Consider the following 17,104-nt stretch of genomic DNA (forward strand, 5'->3'; position numbering starts at 1 on the left):
GATTTCAGCCAAGGACGGTTACCTGTGAGAGTGCTGGCTGACTTTCCAAAAACCATTTAGGAAGTACTGAAGAAAACAACCATACGCTGAACAGAACCAGCAATTGTGGTCTCCAGATTCAGGAGGGAACTAATTTCTGGGTGTTTGAGCCAGTCTTTCTCCTGTGGCTGGAGGGGAATGAAATGGGTATTTCCGTGGGTCGGAGAATTGGGACTCAAGACAGACTAAGGCAGAACACGTGAGAAATGCACGTGAGGGCTGTCCTTCACCCAGATGAAGGAGCCCCTCTTTGGTCCCCTGCCAGGGCTTGTTGTCAACCGGTGGAGGTGGTGGAGGAAGGACTTGGTGAGTCTTTGTCCCAGGCCTCACAGTTTTGAAGGTTTCATATTTAGTCTTGAAAAATGATCATGTAATGAATGTATACAGTTGTAATTTCTGTGAGCTTAAATAATGTGTTGCATTTATTGTAGAATATGTCTTGATTCCTGTAGCTCATTTTGGCGTGTCTTCATGCTTTAGTAAGGTGGAAGTGGCCCTGCCTCTTGGCATTGGAGAAGCCCTCTCTCTCCTCTCTATACCGTGCTCCTTCCTAACTCTTGGCCTATTCTTCCTGTCCATAATAGAGCTCCTGCACTGAGGTCTACATGGGCTCCCATTTATCTTTGCCTGTGCTGTAAGCCAGAGTATCTTTAAATCGTGTAAGTTGCCCGAAGCCACCAGCTATGGCAGAAGAAGATAGGTGGCTGGAATTTATTGTGGAAGTAACATTTATTTACGTTTGGGATCCCACTAATGTTCGAATCCTTGCTTCTGTGCTGTCATGCCTCCCTCTTGTCTCATCACATCTGTTCTCTGCCTAAGCCCCATGGTTTTCCATAGCCATCTCCATGCCTATCCTTGTAGTAAAAGCTGTCCTTCCACCATGAATCTAATACTATGAGCCCTGAGCCTGGAGTCCCTGCCTCTGTGCTATTCATCCACTCACCCATCACTAAATATTCCCTGAGTGCCTACGGCACAGGCGGAGGCACAGTGCTGAGTGCTCTGGGTGTAAGAGCGAGAAAGATACGGTCTCCAGGTGCTGGGTGTCTTCCTAACTTTCCTGAGCTGCTGCAAGCTCATGGTGACCTACCTAAGCCTCCACCCTTGATATTCAATCAGGCCATATCCACCTGCCTATGTTCCCAAGTTTCCTTGCCACACCATGAGAATCCAAGGGTGACTTCTGTTCATAATAATGGAGAAATAATGTACCAAAACATCTTCCTGGAGAGGGGCTGAGAGGCCTTAATGCTGTGGTGAGGCAGGGTATTCATTCAGGTGCCAAGATGGATTGGAAAATATCCAAGAAGTAAGGAGGCTCTTCTTCTCAGGCTACATAACAGCCTCCTTGTTGGGAAGGGAATAATCAGTCCCAGCTGGAGAAAAGAGACTGCATTCCCTTTGCTTTTCCATTCAAATCTAATCTTATGACATGAGTTTCTGACATGAGTAGCATTCTTGCCCAGACTTGTGGCCCCAGGGAGGGGATGGTTATTTAAGACAGCTGGCTCCTCCAGCAAAGCATAGAGCTTGATGATAAATGCTTACAGACAACTTCCCTTACTTGCTGGTCCCAGTCCCAGTTTAATTGACACCCCTAGAGATTTGCAAAAAAGAAATAGATGTTTCTTTGAACGGATATCATGTCTCTGAATGCAAGAAAAAGATAAGATGCTACATGCATACAGTTCATCAGTATTTCCCAGCTTAAGGAATTCTTCAGGGAGGGCTTCCTTTTATGCATTCCCTGTGAAACAAGTGTCCTCTGCCTTTAAACCCTGTCTTGTGTTATAATGTAGAATAAGTCTCATATGATTTTGTTTTTCCTTCCTTTGCTTTGTTTTTTTAAAGGAACTATTTCTATGAATCAGTGATTTTAAGACATCTTGCAGGGTTTTTTTGTTTTCTCTAGAAGCTTAGATATAGCTCCAACCTGAATAATTTTAGGTTTTAGTTATTTTAAAATGCTTTTTTTTTCCGAGTTGATGCTCTTTTTGGTCAAGAAGCCCTGTTTGGAGTAACAGCTCTGCATAAATATTTAGGCCCAAATGTCAAGCATTTGCTTCACATTTCTTTTTCATAATTAGAGATGTAGTCTATCGGCGAGGAATGAATTGATTCAAACATCTTTTCCTCCATCGAAGAACTTTGGCCACTAAAACGGTTATAACACATACACTAAATTGAACATTCTGAGAAAGGCATTTATTTGAAAGAATTTGGAAGTATTAAGGGTATAAAGAATTCATCTTTGCAGTTTATGAAAAGTAATGATATTAATGATAGAATTATCTTTCAAAAGCAAAAGTTTGAGGAATAGATCGATGAGCCAAAAAGGAGAGAGTAAGAAAAACTAAGAACTGCTTAGGTTTCAAAATCAGTACTTAGTGAAAAAAGCAAATTGTAAAGACGTAATCAGTATGACATAACTTACATAAAAGTTTTGAAACATACCAAATGATATTCCTGGTTGTCTGTGGACACATACCTCTATAATATGAGGTCTGAAAACATGAGTTGGAAGGATATATGCCAAATGCTTGACAGAATTGTCCTGGGTTGGTGGGGAAGGAAGCAGGGCATTGGGGCTGGGGACCAGGAACAAAAGAGAATTTACTTTGTAATGTTTTGTTTCCATGTATTAAAGGGATCTGAAGTAGACATGACCAAATGATATTTGTTAATTCTGGGGGCTGGGAATTATTTGCTGTAACTCTTCAATCCTGAATTAAATATATGAATTACCTTAAAATGAAAGCAAAAAGAGTTTTCTACCCTCATTGTGAAGCTCCATGTAAATGGGGGCAGAGGTGCACAGCCAACAGTCATAACCTTTCTATGGGTATTTGCATATTTAGAGTAGGCATTGATAAGCCAATTAATCTAAATGATGAACTGTCTTGCTTTGAATTCTTCTAAACTAAGTATTTGCTCTATCAACTTGCAAATCAGTTGTACATATGTTAGCATAAAAAGTTTTGGCTGTATTTCAGGAACAGGTGCCTTTTAAACAGGAAAATTTAATTGTGGTGTATGCCTCAGCCAATATCAATTTCACTTTTAAAATGTTGCCATAAATAATTCAAACGGATGGCATGCTTTTCGTTTCTGAACAGCCACAGGCATGTAGCTTATTCAGAGGATTTCTTCGACCGTAGATGTGAGAACTTCATCTACTAAGAAGGCTGCTCTAGGGAAAAAAAAAATCTTATTGCTTTTCTTGTAAGATTTATGTTGGTTTGAAAATGAAAATTTTGATTCCTTGTCATGTGAAAACAGATGCAGCTATACAAACCAAAATCTTGTTTGCAGCACAGAACTGCCCCACTGATTTTGGACTCTAATCTACTCACCTTGCTGGACCACAACTTAAAACTAGGAAATAAGCAGAGAGAACTTTGTCATTCGGCAGTGTGAAATTTGGGAACTGAAGTTTATTTTCTTTCCTCCTAATCAGAGCCTCTAACTTTCAACCAGTTTACTCTTATTTTACACTTAAGTTTCCTCAACTTGAAATATCTCTTTCTAAGCTCACAAATGTTAAATGCAACAAATCAGAAGTTGGTTTAGGGGCTGCTAAAAAAGAGATTAAGATTGTCTTTTGATACAAGATACATCGTGTCTTTTGATACACGATGCCAAGGGAGGGAAAATAATTTTATTAAGAAGAAATAAAAATAGACAAGATTTCTTTTATTTTCTTTTCTTTTTGAGACAGAGTCTCACTCTGTTGCCCAGGCTGGAGTGCAGTGGCGCGATCTCGGCTCACTGCAAGCTCTGCCTCCCGGGTTCACACCATTCTCCTGCCTCAGCCTCCCAAGTAACTGGGACTACAGGTGCCCGCCACCATGCCTGGCTAATTTTTTTGTATTTTTAGTAGAGACAGGGTTTCACCATGTTAGCCAGGATGGTCTCGATCTCCTAACCTCATGATTCGCCCACCTCGGCCTCCCAAAGTGCTGAGATTACAGGCGTGAGTCACTGCCCCCAGCCAAGATTTCTTTTTTTAATAGTGATGGTTTTCCTAGAAACCTAAATAGTCCCACTGTAGTAGAATGTAGTCATGGTGTCTTTGCTATTCGTGCTGAATAGTTGGTGTTTTCCAAAGTAAGTATAGAATTAACTAACTTATTTTCAAAATAAGTATAGAATTAACCAACCATGCCTCCTTAATTGATGGTTCTCTTAGTCTTGATTCCAAGGGTCTTAACTACCTGGATGTGCTCGTTGTATGCTAAACAGACACCAAAAGGGTTGACTAATCTTATTTTTATGTACAGACAATCAATTCCCGAAAAATGCTGCAGGTTTTGCATTGATTTAAAAATTTTAAAGGTCATAATATTATTAATACATATTTATACCCTTAGAATTCCCAGTTTGTCAGCAAATAGAGTCCCATTCTGTTATGCCATTGAAAGTAATGATAAAAACTGCAGTTACTTTTGCACCAACCTAATAAAACCATGATTGTAACTTCGGTTTGTAGTTTGTTTTTAAAGAGCTAGCCAGTTTGTTTGAAGATATCAATTTCCAAACATATTCAGTATTCCCTAAGGTATGGGAGATTGGCCTAAACTTGTACTGACCTTATGATATTACTTAGAAGTTGATCCTTAAAAAAAATCCTAGATATAAGCTTACATACTTGCCATTCATTTACTCCATAAAAGTAAGATATAGAAAAATGCTTTGATTATTTGGGTTTTAGACAAGTATAAAAAATTATCCGACTTACCTCAATAAGCCCTGTTATGTTTTTTCATAGGTTGTAAATTACACTGTTAATACTTCTTTAGGGAGACAGTATGTGGTCCAAGTACAAAGAGTATGTTCCAAGTTAGAGTGTAAATCTCAGCTCCTCCCTTACTGGCTGTATGACTTTGCACAAGTTACTTACCCTCTTTGAGCCTCTTTTTGTGTAAAATCGGAATGGTAGTCCCCACTTCACAAGGTAGTTTCCTGGGAGTTACGTGAAATTCATTGTGTCATTGCATCGTTAGGTATTCCATGCTTGTTCCCATTCCATTTCTGTTGGAAATAGAAAATTTTGGATTGGAAGATTGCCACCTTTTGCTTTGGTTCTCAATTGCCTTCTCTATAACACTTATGATTTCATTTTTTGTTTATTATTTGAAGATGACTGAGTCCTAGAGAGCATTTATTTAAGTTCCAGTCACATCTGCTTGAACACGTTCCACTCTAGCTTCTTCAGAGTAAAAGCTCATGATCATTGGACTCAATAAGTTTCTTCTGACTTCTTCACCTGAGTTCTTCTAAAACTTTGCTCTATTGGGGCGCAGAACACAATACCCCAAAGCGAAGGCATCAGAAACAGCTTGAGAAGCAAAGTCTCTCTCTGACCTTCTCCTGCCCTCTGGTCTCTTACCCCTCTTTCTCCCCCAGGCAGGCCACGGAAACTAGAATCCCTTCCCCAAGGTGGGTCGTAGAAACCAGAACCCCTTTTCCCCAAGGCCAGCCATAAAACCTGAAAATATTCCTCTAACTTTCCCCAAACCTTTCTCTGTAAGAGCTGGCCATAAAGAAATTCTCTGACCTACCTTGTGTGGTAGTAGATCATAAGACCCCCATTCCAGAAAGAGTCCTGCCCCAAACCCAGGAGGAGGGACTGCTGCACACAGAGGTCGGGAACACCCTGGGCAGACAGGCATTGCTGAGTTTCTCTACCTCAGTCTACTAGCATTATGTCACAGTCTTTGTCCAATTATATTTCTACATGGCTGTCCATTCTTGATTGGACCTAAGCATACAAGTGGATAGCTGTATCTTTGGGTCTTCATTGTGAGGGCTTGTCATGTAAAAAAATTTTTTAAAAATTTAATAAATTTGTTATGCTTTTCTTTTGTTAACCTGTCTTTTGTTATAGGAGTGTCTACCGTGATCCTTACAATGGGGAAGAAAGGGATCACCTTTCTGCCCCTACAGTTCCAGCCTTCTTCACTTGGTGGAAAGCTCCAGAGTGGGTTTGAAACCTTTTCCTGTGGGAATTAAGACTGGGGGTAGGGAGTGGCTCTCAGTAGGGGGCAGTCAGAGGACTGACATAGAAATGACCTCTTTTACAGGAAGAGTGATGATTGCTTCTCCTCCCAGAATATATTTAGAAGCTCAATATCTCTGAATTCTTTAAAACCTTTTGATCCTATTGATAGAAAGAGGCACTTCCTAAAGCCAAATCTTTGGTCTCAGTATTCCATGATTGGTCTTAACTGGTGAATAATTATTATGAGAAGGTTGCAGTGGGAAAAGGTTAGATCCAGTGTTTTTTTTTTTTAAGGAAGCAAACCAAATGTAGGGAGCTGTCTGCAGATGCCTTTGAGAAGCCCTTTACTGTAAGAACTGTCATCTTTTAGCTTCAGTTCTGTTTCCATGGCAACCACATGGTCCCTGAGTGCCTGGCTGAATGAATTTACAGGAAGCTGAAAAACATTGCTATTCTAAGTAGCTTTCTTCTTCCTGTAGAAAGGGTCCTTCCCTTACTGTAGGCCAGCCAACATTTACTGGGAACAAAGAGGGCTATTTATGCTCATTGTACTCTGGGCCAAGGGTAAAGAAATGGGGAGAATCCCAGCCTCTGCTTACTGACCTGTGAATTTGTTTATCTGGTTGTTGTCACTAGCATTTTGGAAGGACCAAATGACTTACCTTTCCTTTATTTCAGATATGGTTTCCCTGTTCATTTTTTTTTTAATTAAAAAAAATTTTTTTGAGACAGTATCTCACTCTCTTGCCCAGGCTGGAGTGCTGTGGCACCATCTCGGTTCGCTGCAGCCTTGACCTCCCAGGCTCAAGTTATCATCCCACCTCTGCCTCTCAGTAGCTGGGACCACAGTTGTGCATCACCACACCCAGCTAATTTTTTGATTTTCTGTAGAAACAGAGTATCACTATGTTGCCCAGGCTGGTCTTGCTTGAGCTCCTGGCCTCAAGCGATCCTCTCACCTCAGCCTCCTAAAGTGATGGGATTACAGACATGAACCACTCTACCTGGCCTCCCAAATCATTTGAAGCAAAACTTTTATCCTATGGGTAGAACTGTTTAAGAAAAATGGAGTGGGAAAGAGTCGTGTCTGGAATAGTGTTAGTTACAATGTAGTTAATTTGTTGATTTTATAGCCTTCAAGCATCTAGATGGGCAGTTATTTAAAATAAGTGTCTCATGCCAGCAATAGAAATAATGATAATGGCTCAGGCAGATCTTAGGTCATCGTTTATTGCATGTTAACGTTGTGGTATGTTCTTTACATCTTTAAAAAGTTGTATTTCTGCTTGCTTACATGATAGAAAACTTATATATAGTAGAATATTGTTTGGGGGTTTAAAATGAAATGCAGCTCCCTTTTGGCATTTTATGACTTGTAACATGACCATTTCTTAGGGAAAAAAATGAAGGCTATCAATATAGTTTTATTAAAAGCCTATAGAGTATTTTTAGTTTCAAAGATAAGCCATTTACTGGACTTCCTTTCTGAGTTCCTTCAAATCCTTTTTAGAAGCAATGTAGAAATATTTTGTTTTTTTAACTACTCTTAGATAGAGACAACCTTTTAGCTGAATTCTGATAATGAAAGCATTTAATTTCAGCAGGAGGTAGGGATTTTTGTTCACTCTCTCTCTCTTTCACACCACCACCACCCCCTACCACCTGCCAACACAGTTAAAGAAAATCCATAAAAAATGCTGATCTATTCTATACTCCTGATATCCATCCTCCCATTATGTCTTCTATAAAATGTGGTCCTTGTTCAAAAGATGGACATTTCAAGAGGGCTAAGATTTTCCCTTTACTCTGTTTAGATAAGTAGATGCCAGTTTAAACCAGTTTCTCACTGAGATCCAGTGATGTTCCTTTTGAATTTTTATCAGGTCTTAGAAAATGTCAATAAAATAGCAGTGGAAAATATCTCAAGAGACCCTCATTTAATGCAATCTGAAGTCTCTGAATAGCACCAAATGTGGAGTGTAATTGCAAATTGCATTGCTTTAAATCCCTTCTACCAAATTGTTGCAGTAGCAGATTTCACAAGTAGTTTTTCTCAAATCATCCTGAAATAATAGTAAAAGAGATTTAATTCTTGAAAGAGCTTATATGATGTAAGATCAGTTTTTAGAGTTAATTTAAGGTGTCCAGGGCCAAAATTTGATCAACCAAGTATTTGCTATATCTTTTATAAGGAGCTACATAGGATTTGACTGGTCTGCCCAAACAATTTATAGGTTATCTTGGGATAGAAAACTAACATCATAAATTTGGGAACCAGGACTACTCTGCATTATAATGAGTTGATAGGAATCCATAGAGTGTGAGATGGACCCTCTAGAGAGGGCTACCTGGAAAAAGTAGGACCCAAGGCATTTCTTTTGATTTCTTTTTTTCTTTTTCTTTTTTTTTTTTTTTTTTTGGAGACAGAGTCTCACTCTATTTCCCAGGCTAGAGTGCAGTGGCGCAATCTTGGTTCACCGCAGCCTCCACTTCCTGGCTCAAGTGGTCCTTTAGTCTCAGCCCCCCAAGTTGCTGGGACCACAGGCATGAGCCACCACACCTGGCTCATTTTTCTATTTTTTTGTAGTGATGGAGTTTCTCCATGTTGCCCAGGCTGGTCTCGAACTCCTGCCTTGGCCTCCCTAAGTGCTGGGATTATAGGCGTGAGCCACCGCACCCAGCCTCAAGGCATTTCAATCATTATGCATTCAACAGAAATATATTAAGCAAAGCCTATATACTAGGTGCTATGTAATGCTGGAATTATAGTGGTGAACAAGACTGCATGTATGGTGCTCAGTCTGGTGAGAGGTCCAGACACAAAACCAGGCAGTTAACCTCAATGATAACATCTGTCTTGAGTGAGTTAGAGTATTGAGGAAACATCTGGATTTGGAGGGGCTTTGAAGATTTCTTTGAGGACATGCAAAGCTAAATCTTGAACAGAAAGAAATCTATGGACATTACTGTGTAGCCACTTAAAATAGTGTTCCTTTTACTCTCTCTCAGAAAAATGCATTTCAACTTTTCTAAAAGCAGTCTCCTAAAATATAAATAATAGCTCTTTTAAGAGACTAAAATATTTAGACTTTAGAATCTTAGAGCAGGAAGGGGTTTTAGAGAAATCCAGTTTGCTTTGACACCAACTCCTGTGTACTTCTGGAAAGAGTAAGAAACACAAGATTTCCAAAGAGTGTCAATGGGTCAGGAAATGGGTGTCAGTCTTGTGTTTCTTCTTCTTCTTCTCCTTCTCCTCCTCCTCCTCCTCCCCCTCCCCCTCCCCCTTGTTCTTCTTCTTCTTTTTGTTCTTCTTCTTCTTCTTGTTCTTCTTCTTCTTTTTTTTTTGAGATGGAGTCTCACTCTGTCGCCCAGGCTGGAGTGCAGTAGCGCGATCTCGGCTCACTGCAAGCTCGACCTCCTGGGTTCACGCCATTCTCCTGTCTCAGCCTCCCGAGTAGCTGGGACTACAGGCACCCGCCACCACGCCCGGCTAATTTTTTGTATTTTTAGTAGAGACGGGGTTTCACCATGTTAGCCAGGATGGTCTCGATCTCCTGACCTCGTGATCCGCCCGCCTCAGCCTCCCAAAGTGTTGGGATTACAGGTGTGAGCCTCCGTGCCTGGCCAGTCTTGTGTTTCTTACTCTTACTCCCTAACACACCCCACTCTGGTTCAGAATGTAAGTGTTCAGGGAAGATTATCTCTGTGTGTCCTCTTTTTTTTGTTTTGAGGAAAGGGTTTATTGTGCTACTAATATATGCATTGTATTAGTTCCTTCTCACACTGCTATGAAGAAATACCTGAGACTAGGTAATTCATAAAGGAAAGAGGTTTAATTGACTCACGGTTCAGCATGGCTTGGGAGGCCTCAGGAAACTTACAATCATGCCAAAGGGGAAGAAAACATGTCCTTCACATGGTCCAGGAAGGAGAAGAATGAGTCAAGGTGGGGAAAGCCCTTTATAAAACCATCATATCTTGAGAGAACTCACTCCCTATCACAAGAACAGCATAGGGGGACCACCCCCATGATCTAATTACCTCCCACGAGGTTTCTCCTCCAACGCGTGGGGATTACAGTTTGGATTACAATTCAAGATGAGATTTGGGTGGGGACACAGAGCCAGATCATATCATGCATAGTATTTTTTTTTTTTTTAATCAGACCTCGCCTGGCATGGTGGCTCACGCCTGTAATGGGAGGCCAATGCGGGCGGATCACCTGAGGTCAGGAGTTTCAGACCAGCCTGACCAACATGGCGCAACCCCATCTCTACTAAAAATACAAGAATTAGCTGGACGTGGTGGTGGGTGCCTGTAATCCCAACTACTCGGGAGGCTAAGGCAGAAGAATTGCTTGAACTGGGGAGGTGGAGGTTGCAGTGAGCTGAGATAGTGTCATTGTACTTCAGCCTGGGTGACAGAGTGAGATTCCATCTCAAAAAAAAATAAATAAATAATTAATAAATCAGACCTCAAGCCTCTTTCACACGTTTTTGTATCTTTTAATAGATACCAAATAAGGAAAGAAAAAGAGTGGTTGTGGCAAGCTATTACGAGCTAGCGCTGAAATTATGGCTGGCACCTATTCACCCTAACCTGATTAATCTGTCTAGTGAAGGATAGAAAAATTACTTTTTTAAGTGGCCCTCATTCATTTGGAAAACTTAGATGGACTCCTGTAGATACATTATTTTTCACTTGGATGTTTCCCCATTAGATCCTAACTGATTGCTTTAATTGTGCACCTTAGCAGAAATACTACTTTCCCCTCGTTTGTATAGCTTGCTTTCACAGGCCACATGGCATCCATTATTCCTGATGAGCTTCTGGAAGAGTTAATTCTTCCTTGCATTGTAGAAAGAATTTAGAAGCAACAGTAAGAGGCCTTCTAAACTGATACACTTTTCCTCACCCTTGTTAAGAATGATTCTGAGATGTTATTCATACTGATTTTTTTTTTTCCTCAGACGGATTCAGCGACCTGGTCCATACCTCAACTCGTTTAAAAAATAAATGGTAGAAGGAACATACAGTTTACCAGAGTTAAAGAACACAGAATATGTTGTAAAACATAGAAAAATTATCTTAGTGTCCAAACATGAGATATTTTAAAGGTACTAAATATTTTATGGGTTCTGTTTTTATCAAGTTGTGTTCCTTTATTCCCATAATAGTCAGGGTGTTCTTCTATAACATTCACCCTATTGTAACATTTTGAACTGTAATTATTAGTTGTCTTGTCCATTTTCATCACTAGACTGTGTGCTGCTTGTTTTTTATTTATGCCTGGCATATTATAGTAGGCACTTGATTAATGTTAGAATGAATGAATGTACAGTAGTACATTCCTTGGTGAGTTATTTTACTTTATATCAGATCCTGGGCATTTTATCAGATGTTCTACATTAAGAAGTATCAACTGAATTTGGGCCACTACTAGGAACAGTTAAATACGTAGTCCCAGGCTGGGCACAGTGTCTCACATGTGTAATACCAGCACTTTGAGAGGCCAAAGTGAGAGGATCACCTGAGCCCAGGAGGTTGAGGCTGCAGTGAGCTGTGATCGTGCCACTGCACTCCAGCGTGGGCAACAGAGTGACTCTATCTCAAAATGTGTGTGTGTGTGTGTGTGTGTGTGTGTGTGTAGTCTCATATACGTGTGAAATTTAAGCATGGGCAAATAATGATTGCATTAGACTAAAGAGGTCTATTGTTAAATATGCAAATGTAATTTTAGCATAAAAATAAGATCGATGTGCTTACAATTCTGTTTATTTACATTATCTAAAAAATGTTCGTATTTTGCATGCAGCTCACATATATAGATATATACCAAACCATTGCTTTGCTTTAAGTCAGATCTTTCTTATCCATTTTATGGTTATTTATTTTTGATTTTTGAGACAGAGTCTTGCTGTGTCACCCAGAGTATAGTACTGCAGCCTCAAACTGCTTGGCTCATGCGGTCTGCCTGCCTTGGCCTCCCAAAGCACTGGGATTACAGACATGAGCCACTGCACCCGGCCCATTTTATGACTATTCTAGGGAGCTGCTGGTAGACTGTGTTCTTTAATGATCTTTCCACAGGGCTTTTGTACATTTCTTTCCCTCTGCCTGGAATACTTCCCCCTACAGATATTCATGTGACTTGCTTCCAATATTTTGTTCGAATGTCACCTTTGCAATGAAGGCTTTCCTGACCACCCTCTTCAGTACTGCAGCACCCATCCTCTGCATTCACTACTCCCCTTCTGTGCTCTTTATCTTCTGTTGTGACATAAATTTACCTGTGCACACATTTCCTTAATGAGGTCAATAATTTTTGTCTCTTTTTTCTTCCTTTACTGATGTATCCTGTAGCACCTAGAATAGTGCCTGGCACATAATGAATGCTCAATAAAAACACTTTAAATGAGTGGAGGCTGAAGTTGTTTAACATCTTGTGAGATATGTCCCTGTCCCGAGTATACCTGCGACATGTTTTGTTTCTCAGTTGTACTTTTTTTTGTGTGTGTGACAGAGTCTTGCTCTGTCGCTAGGCTGGAGTGCAGCGGTGCGATCTCGGCTCACTGCAACCTCTCCCTCCTGGGTTCAAGCGATTCCCCTGCTTCAGCCTCCCGAGTAACTGGGACTACAGGTGCGTGCCACCACACCCAGCTAATTTTTATACTTTTAGTAGAGACGGTGTTTCGCCGTGTTGGCCAGGATGGTCTTGAGCTCTTGACCTCATGATCCGCACCCCTCGGCCTCCCAAAGTGTTGGGATTGCAGGCGTGAGCCACTGTGTCTGGCATCAGTTATATCTTTTATTCACTTTATAGCTGTCATTTCTTTGCCAGTAGCAGTGACTGAATTAAGGCATATCAGAACCTAGTTGAAAAATTGTGCCCAGGTGTGGCGGCTCACATTTGTCATCCCAACACTTTGAGAGGCTGAGGCAGGTAGATTGCTTGAGCCCAGGAGTTCAAGACCAGCCTGGGCAACATAGTGAAACCTGGCCTCTAACAAAAAATACAAAAATTAACCAAGTGTGGTGCCGCATGCCTGTAGTCCCTGGAAGGCTGAGGTGTGAGAATCCCTTGAGCCTGGGAGGTGGAAGTTACAGTGAGCCAAGATCGTAACACTGCACTCCAGCCAAGGCAACAGAAAGAGAAAAAGAAAATTGTATAATTTGGTTAACTGCTTAACCAAATAGGCATTCAGTGACTAGAACCTGAATCAGAGGGAGGCAGACATCTTATGTACACTATGTTTGGGAATCCAAACTTAAACTGACAGGTGAAATCATTAAAAGGTCAATTAAGAAGATCCAAGGGCTGGGCATGGTGGCTTACGCCTGTGATCCCAACACTATGGGAGGCCGAGGCAGGCGGATCACGAGGTCAGGAGATCGAGACCATCCTGGCTAACATGGTGAAGCCCCATCTCTACTAAAAATACAAAAAAATCAGCCGGGCATGGTGGCGGTGGGCGCCTGTAATCCCAGCTACTCGGGAGGCTGAGGCAGAAGAATGGCGTGAACCTGGGAGGCAGAGCTTGCAGTGAGCCGAGATCGCGCTACTGCACTCCAGCCTGGGTGACAGAGTGAGACTCTGTCTCAAAAAAAAAAAAAAAAAAAAAAAAAAAAAAAAAAAAAAAAAAAAAAGCCAAATAAGCTTCTATGGAAAAAAAAAGTCACCTTTTTGATATGTTATGTTCCTCAGACTTGTTAAATGCTTTTATTCCAGGTAGTAACTTGGTTATTTACTGTTATTTATGTTAATCAAATGCCAACTAATTTAGTACCAGATGAAATATTTCCTTGTAATAAAATCAATTAAAAATTAACTGATTTTTTTCAGATTCATTCAGATATGTTTTTTTAAAATTCAGTTATTTCTTCATGCTAAATTAATTGCAAAAAATGCAATTTCCCTTTTTAAAAAAAATTATATTAAACTTCAGTAGATACGTTTTTATTTGGCCAAAAAAATAAAACTCAGTTCAATTCCATTTAAGAACCATTTATTGAATATATGTATGTGAAAAATAAAATAGTTAGAAATAAAAGGTAGACATAACTGACTATAAAACAAGACATTAATGACTACAAATAAGGTAAAATGAACAAGAACTGTAAGTAGAAAGATGACCTGTGGGATTTCAGATGAGAAAGCGGCATGCTGTCAACTGGAAAGCAGAGATGCAAAAGTAGAGGACTTGCACCTAAATTGCTGGGTTCTCATTTGTTACCTGTGTCTGGGCAAGTTTCTCTCTTTAGATCTGTTTTCTTATTTATAAATGAAGGGTGATAATAGTATCAACCTCATGGGATTGTTGTAGGGATTGAGATAATACATGCCGCCATATAGACAGAAAATTCAGAGAGGTTAATTGATGCCTAGACTTAGTAAGTCCTAAATGTAAGTGGTGGTGAGGGCAGTGGATAATGTAGCCGTTGTACCACTCACCTGGAAAAGTTACTCTGGTCTGAGAACTCAGTTCCAATAGGAGAAGCCCATGCAGAGCCACAGTTCATTTAGCAAACCTGTATCAAGCACCCGCTAAAGCCAGGAACTCTACTAGACCTGTGGGAATGATGAACAGGGAACACCCATGCCCACCTGGAGGTCAGGACACTAAAGGGTGGTCAGGCTGTGGGTGCCTGTAATTCCAGCATTTTGGGAAGCCAAGACAGGAGGATCACTTGAGCCCAGGAGTTGAGACTTGAACTCCTGGCAACTCAAACTTATGGGCATCATAGGGAGACCCTGTCTCAAAAAAAAAAAAAAAAAAACAAAAAGCCAAGTGTGGTGGCTGTGGTCCCAGCTACTCAGGAAACTGAGGTGGGAGGATCACTTGAGCCCAGGAGGTTGTGGAGGTTGTGGCTGCACAGTGAGCCGTGATCATGCTACTGCACTCTAGCCTGGGCAACAGAGTTGAGACCCTGGATGGATATAGATAGATAGATGGATAGATGGATGGATGGATGGATAGGTAGGTAGGTAGATAGATAGATAGATAGATAGATAGATAGATAGATAGATAGATAGATAGACAGACAGACGGATAGATGTCAGAAAGGCCTGGGAAACAGTGTGAGGAAAGGCATGGTGGTAAGAGTCAGCTCTGAAGCTAAAAATAACCCAGATGTCCTAAACTGATGAAAAAATGAACAAAATATTATATATCCATACCATGGACTATTCAGCTACAGAAGGAATGAACTGCTGATAAATGTTACAACATGGATGAACCTTAAAAACGTGCTAAGTAAAAGAAGCCAGTCATCAAATGCCGCATATCTTATGGTTCCGTATACATGAAGTGTCCAGAACTGGCAAATCTGCAGAGCTAGAAAGTAGATTATGGGTGCCTGGGATGTGGAAAGGGGTTTATGGGGAGTGACTGCTAATGGGCATAGTGTTTCTTCTGGGGATGATGAAAATATTCAAAGTAAACTGCAGTGATAGTCACACAACTCTTAATATACTAAAAAAAACATTGAATTGTAGACCTTAACTGGGTGAATTTTGTGATCTGGGAATTACAGCTCAATAAACGCTTTTAAAAAAACAACAAAACACCAGCAGTTTGGGAGACCAAGGTGGGAGGATCGCTTGAGCCCAGGAGTTAGAGAGCAGCCTGGGCAACCTAGGGAGACCCCATCTCTACCTACTTACCTACTTACCTACCTACCTACCTATCTACATAAATAAATAAATTAAGATTTAGCTAGGCATGGTGGTACACACCTATGGTCCCAGCTACTCAGTAGGTTGAGGTAGGAGGATCACTTAAACCCAGAGGTTAAGGCTGCAGTGAGCCAAGATTGTGTCACTGCACTCCTGCCTGGGTGACAGAGTGAGACCCTGTCTCAAAAGGAACAAACAAAAAACCCATTAGCACTGTGTGGGCAGGCAACCCAAAGTCATCTTGACTTGGCTGTTGGGTGAACAGAAGACATGGCAAAGACAGGGTTGGGGGTCAGTTGAATGCACCCTTTGAAGGAGCATTATCTTGTCATAAAAGGTAGCCACTGAGGGCTGAGTGGTACGTGATCACCCAGTCATACCTGTGAGAGACAGTATACCGATACCCTTGCAAACAGAAATGACAGATTCCAGGGAGTGGTGGAAGATAGGTTAGCAAACCTGTTCCAGGGCCATGTTAAGAGTCCAGGTAAGAGAGAAGGAACCAAGGAATAGAAGTAGAGATGCTTGAAAACCATGTAAGAAGTAAAAAGGCCTAAATGTGAGTGGTTGGTGAGGAAAGGAGAAAGGATGACTCCCTGAATTCTAGCATGAGTGAAGGGGTGTGTGCTAACACCAACGGAGATAGAAGAGAACAGGAACAATTGAAAATACAGTTCTTAAAGGCCCTGGACACTGTAGCTAGAGCCGTTTCAGTGAGATACAGAAGCCACATCTTGCTTGAAGAGAATTGGAACAAACAGGCAGTCTCCACGCCTGTTTCTCTTACTGTCTGTGCAGTCAACTTTTTGGCATTGCAAAAAGGCACATCATTTGGGTCACTTAAATAATACGACCTGAGCCATCTACATTGTATCTAGTTCACTTTCTTCTCTCTGGAGCATTATTTTCCAACTCTGTAGTGAGACCTTTTTTTTTTTTCCCAATGAAAAGCTAAATAGTGATTCGGAAAACTTAACGAATATTGAGATTTGTCAGCCTGTTCAAGTACTAGAGCATTGTTTGTTTTTTCCTAACTTTGTTGGAAATGGATTACTTCTTAAGAAGAAAGCTTACCACATATCCCATTGAAAACTGGTGAAAATAAAGCCTATCTATGTCCAAAGTCCTAGAAGATGGTTCTTCTGGTCACCACTGGGATAAGTGGATGAATGTGCTCCCTGGGATAGATCCAGGTTCTGTGGAACTGAAACTAATACAGTAAAGAAGGGAGGCCCTTTTTGAAAAAAGAATGTGAAATTGGGCTGGGCGTGGTGACTCACACCTGTAATCCCAGCACTTTGGGAGGCCGAGGCAGGCAGATCACGAGGTCAGGAGATCAAGACCATCCTGGCCAACATGGTGAAACCCTGTCTTTACTAAAAATA

At 40.9% G+C, this 17,104-nt stretch overlaps 1 protein-coding gene and 1 long non-coding RNA gene across 13 annotated transcripts in view; one reads left to right on the top strand and one right to left on the bottom strand.

The window, feature by feature from the left end:
• The window catches only part of LOC129533238 (uncharacterized), a 50,358-nt gene extending 45,130 nt beyond the window's left edge, over nt 1-5,228 (bottom strand). Inside the window, exons 1-2 of the long non-coding RNA XR_008679311.2 lie at nt 4,943-5,228; nt 3,396-3,417 (exon numbers count right to left, since the gene is read on the bottom strand). This is a non-coding gene — a long non-coding RNA (uncharacterized lncRNA). The remainder of the gene's footprint in view (nt 1-3,395; nt 3,418-4,942) is intronic.
• The window catches only part of DCLK2 (doublecortin like kinase 2), a 179,193-nt gene that overhangs the window by 97,091 nt on the left and 64,998 nt on the right, over nt 1-17,104 (top strand). The window lies entirely within an intron of this gene.

The sequence above is a fragment of the Gorilla gorilla genome, chromosome 3 (genome assembly GCF_029281585.2).
Source record: "Gorilla gorilla gorilla isolate KB3781 chromosome 3, NHGRI_mGorGor1-v2.1_pri, whole genome shotgun sequence".
Lineage (NCBI taxonomy): Eukaryota > Metazoa > Chordata > Mammalia > Primates > Hominidae > Gorilla > Gorilla gorilla.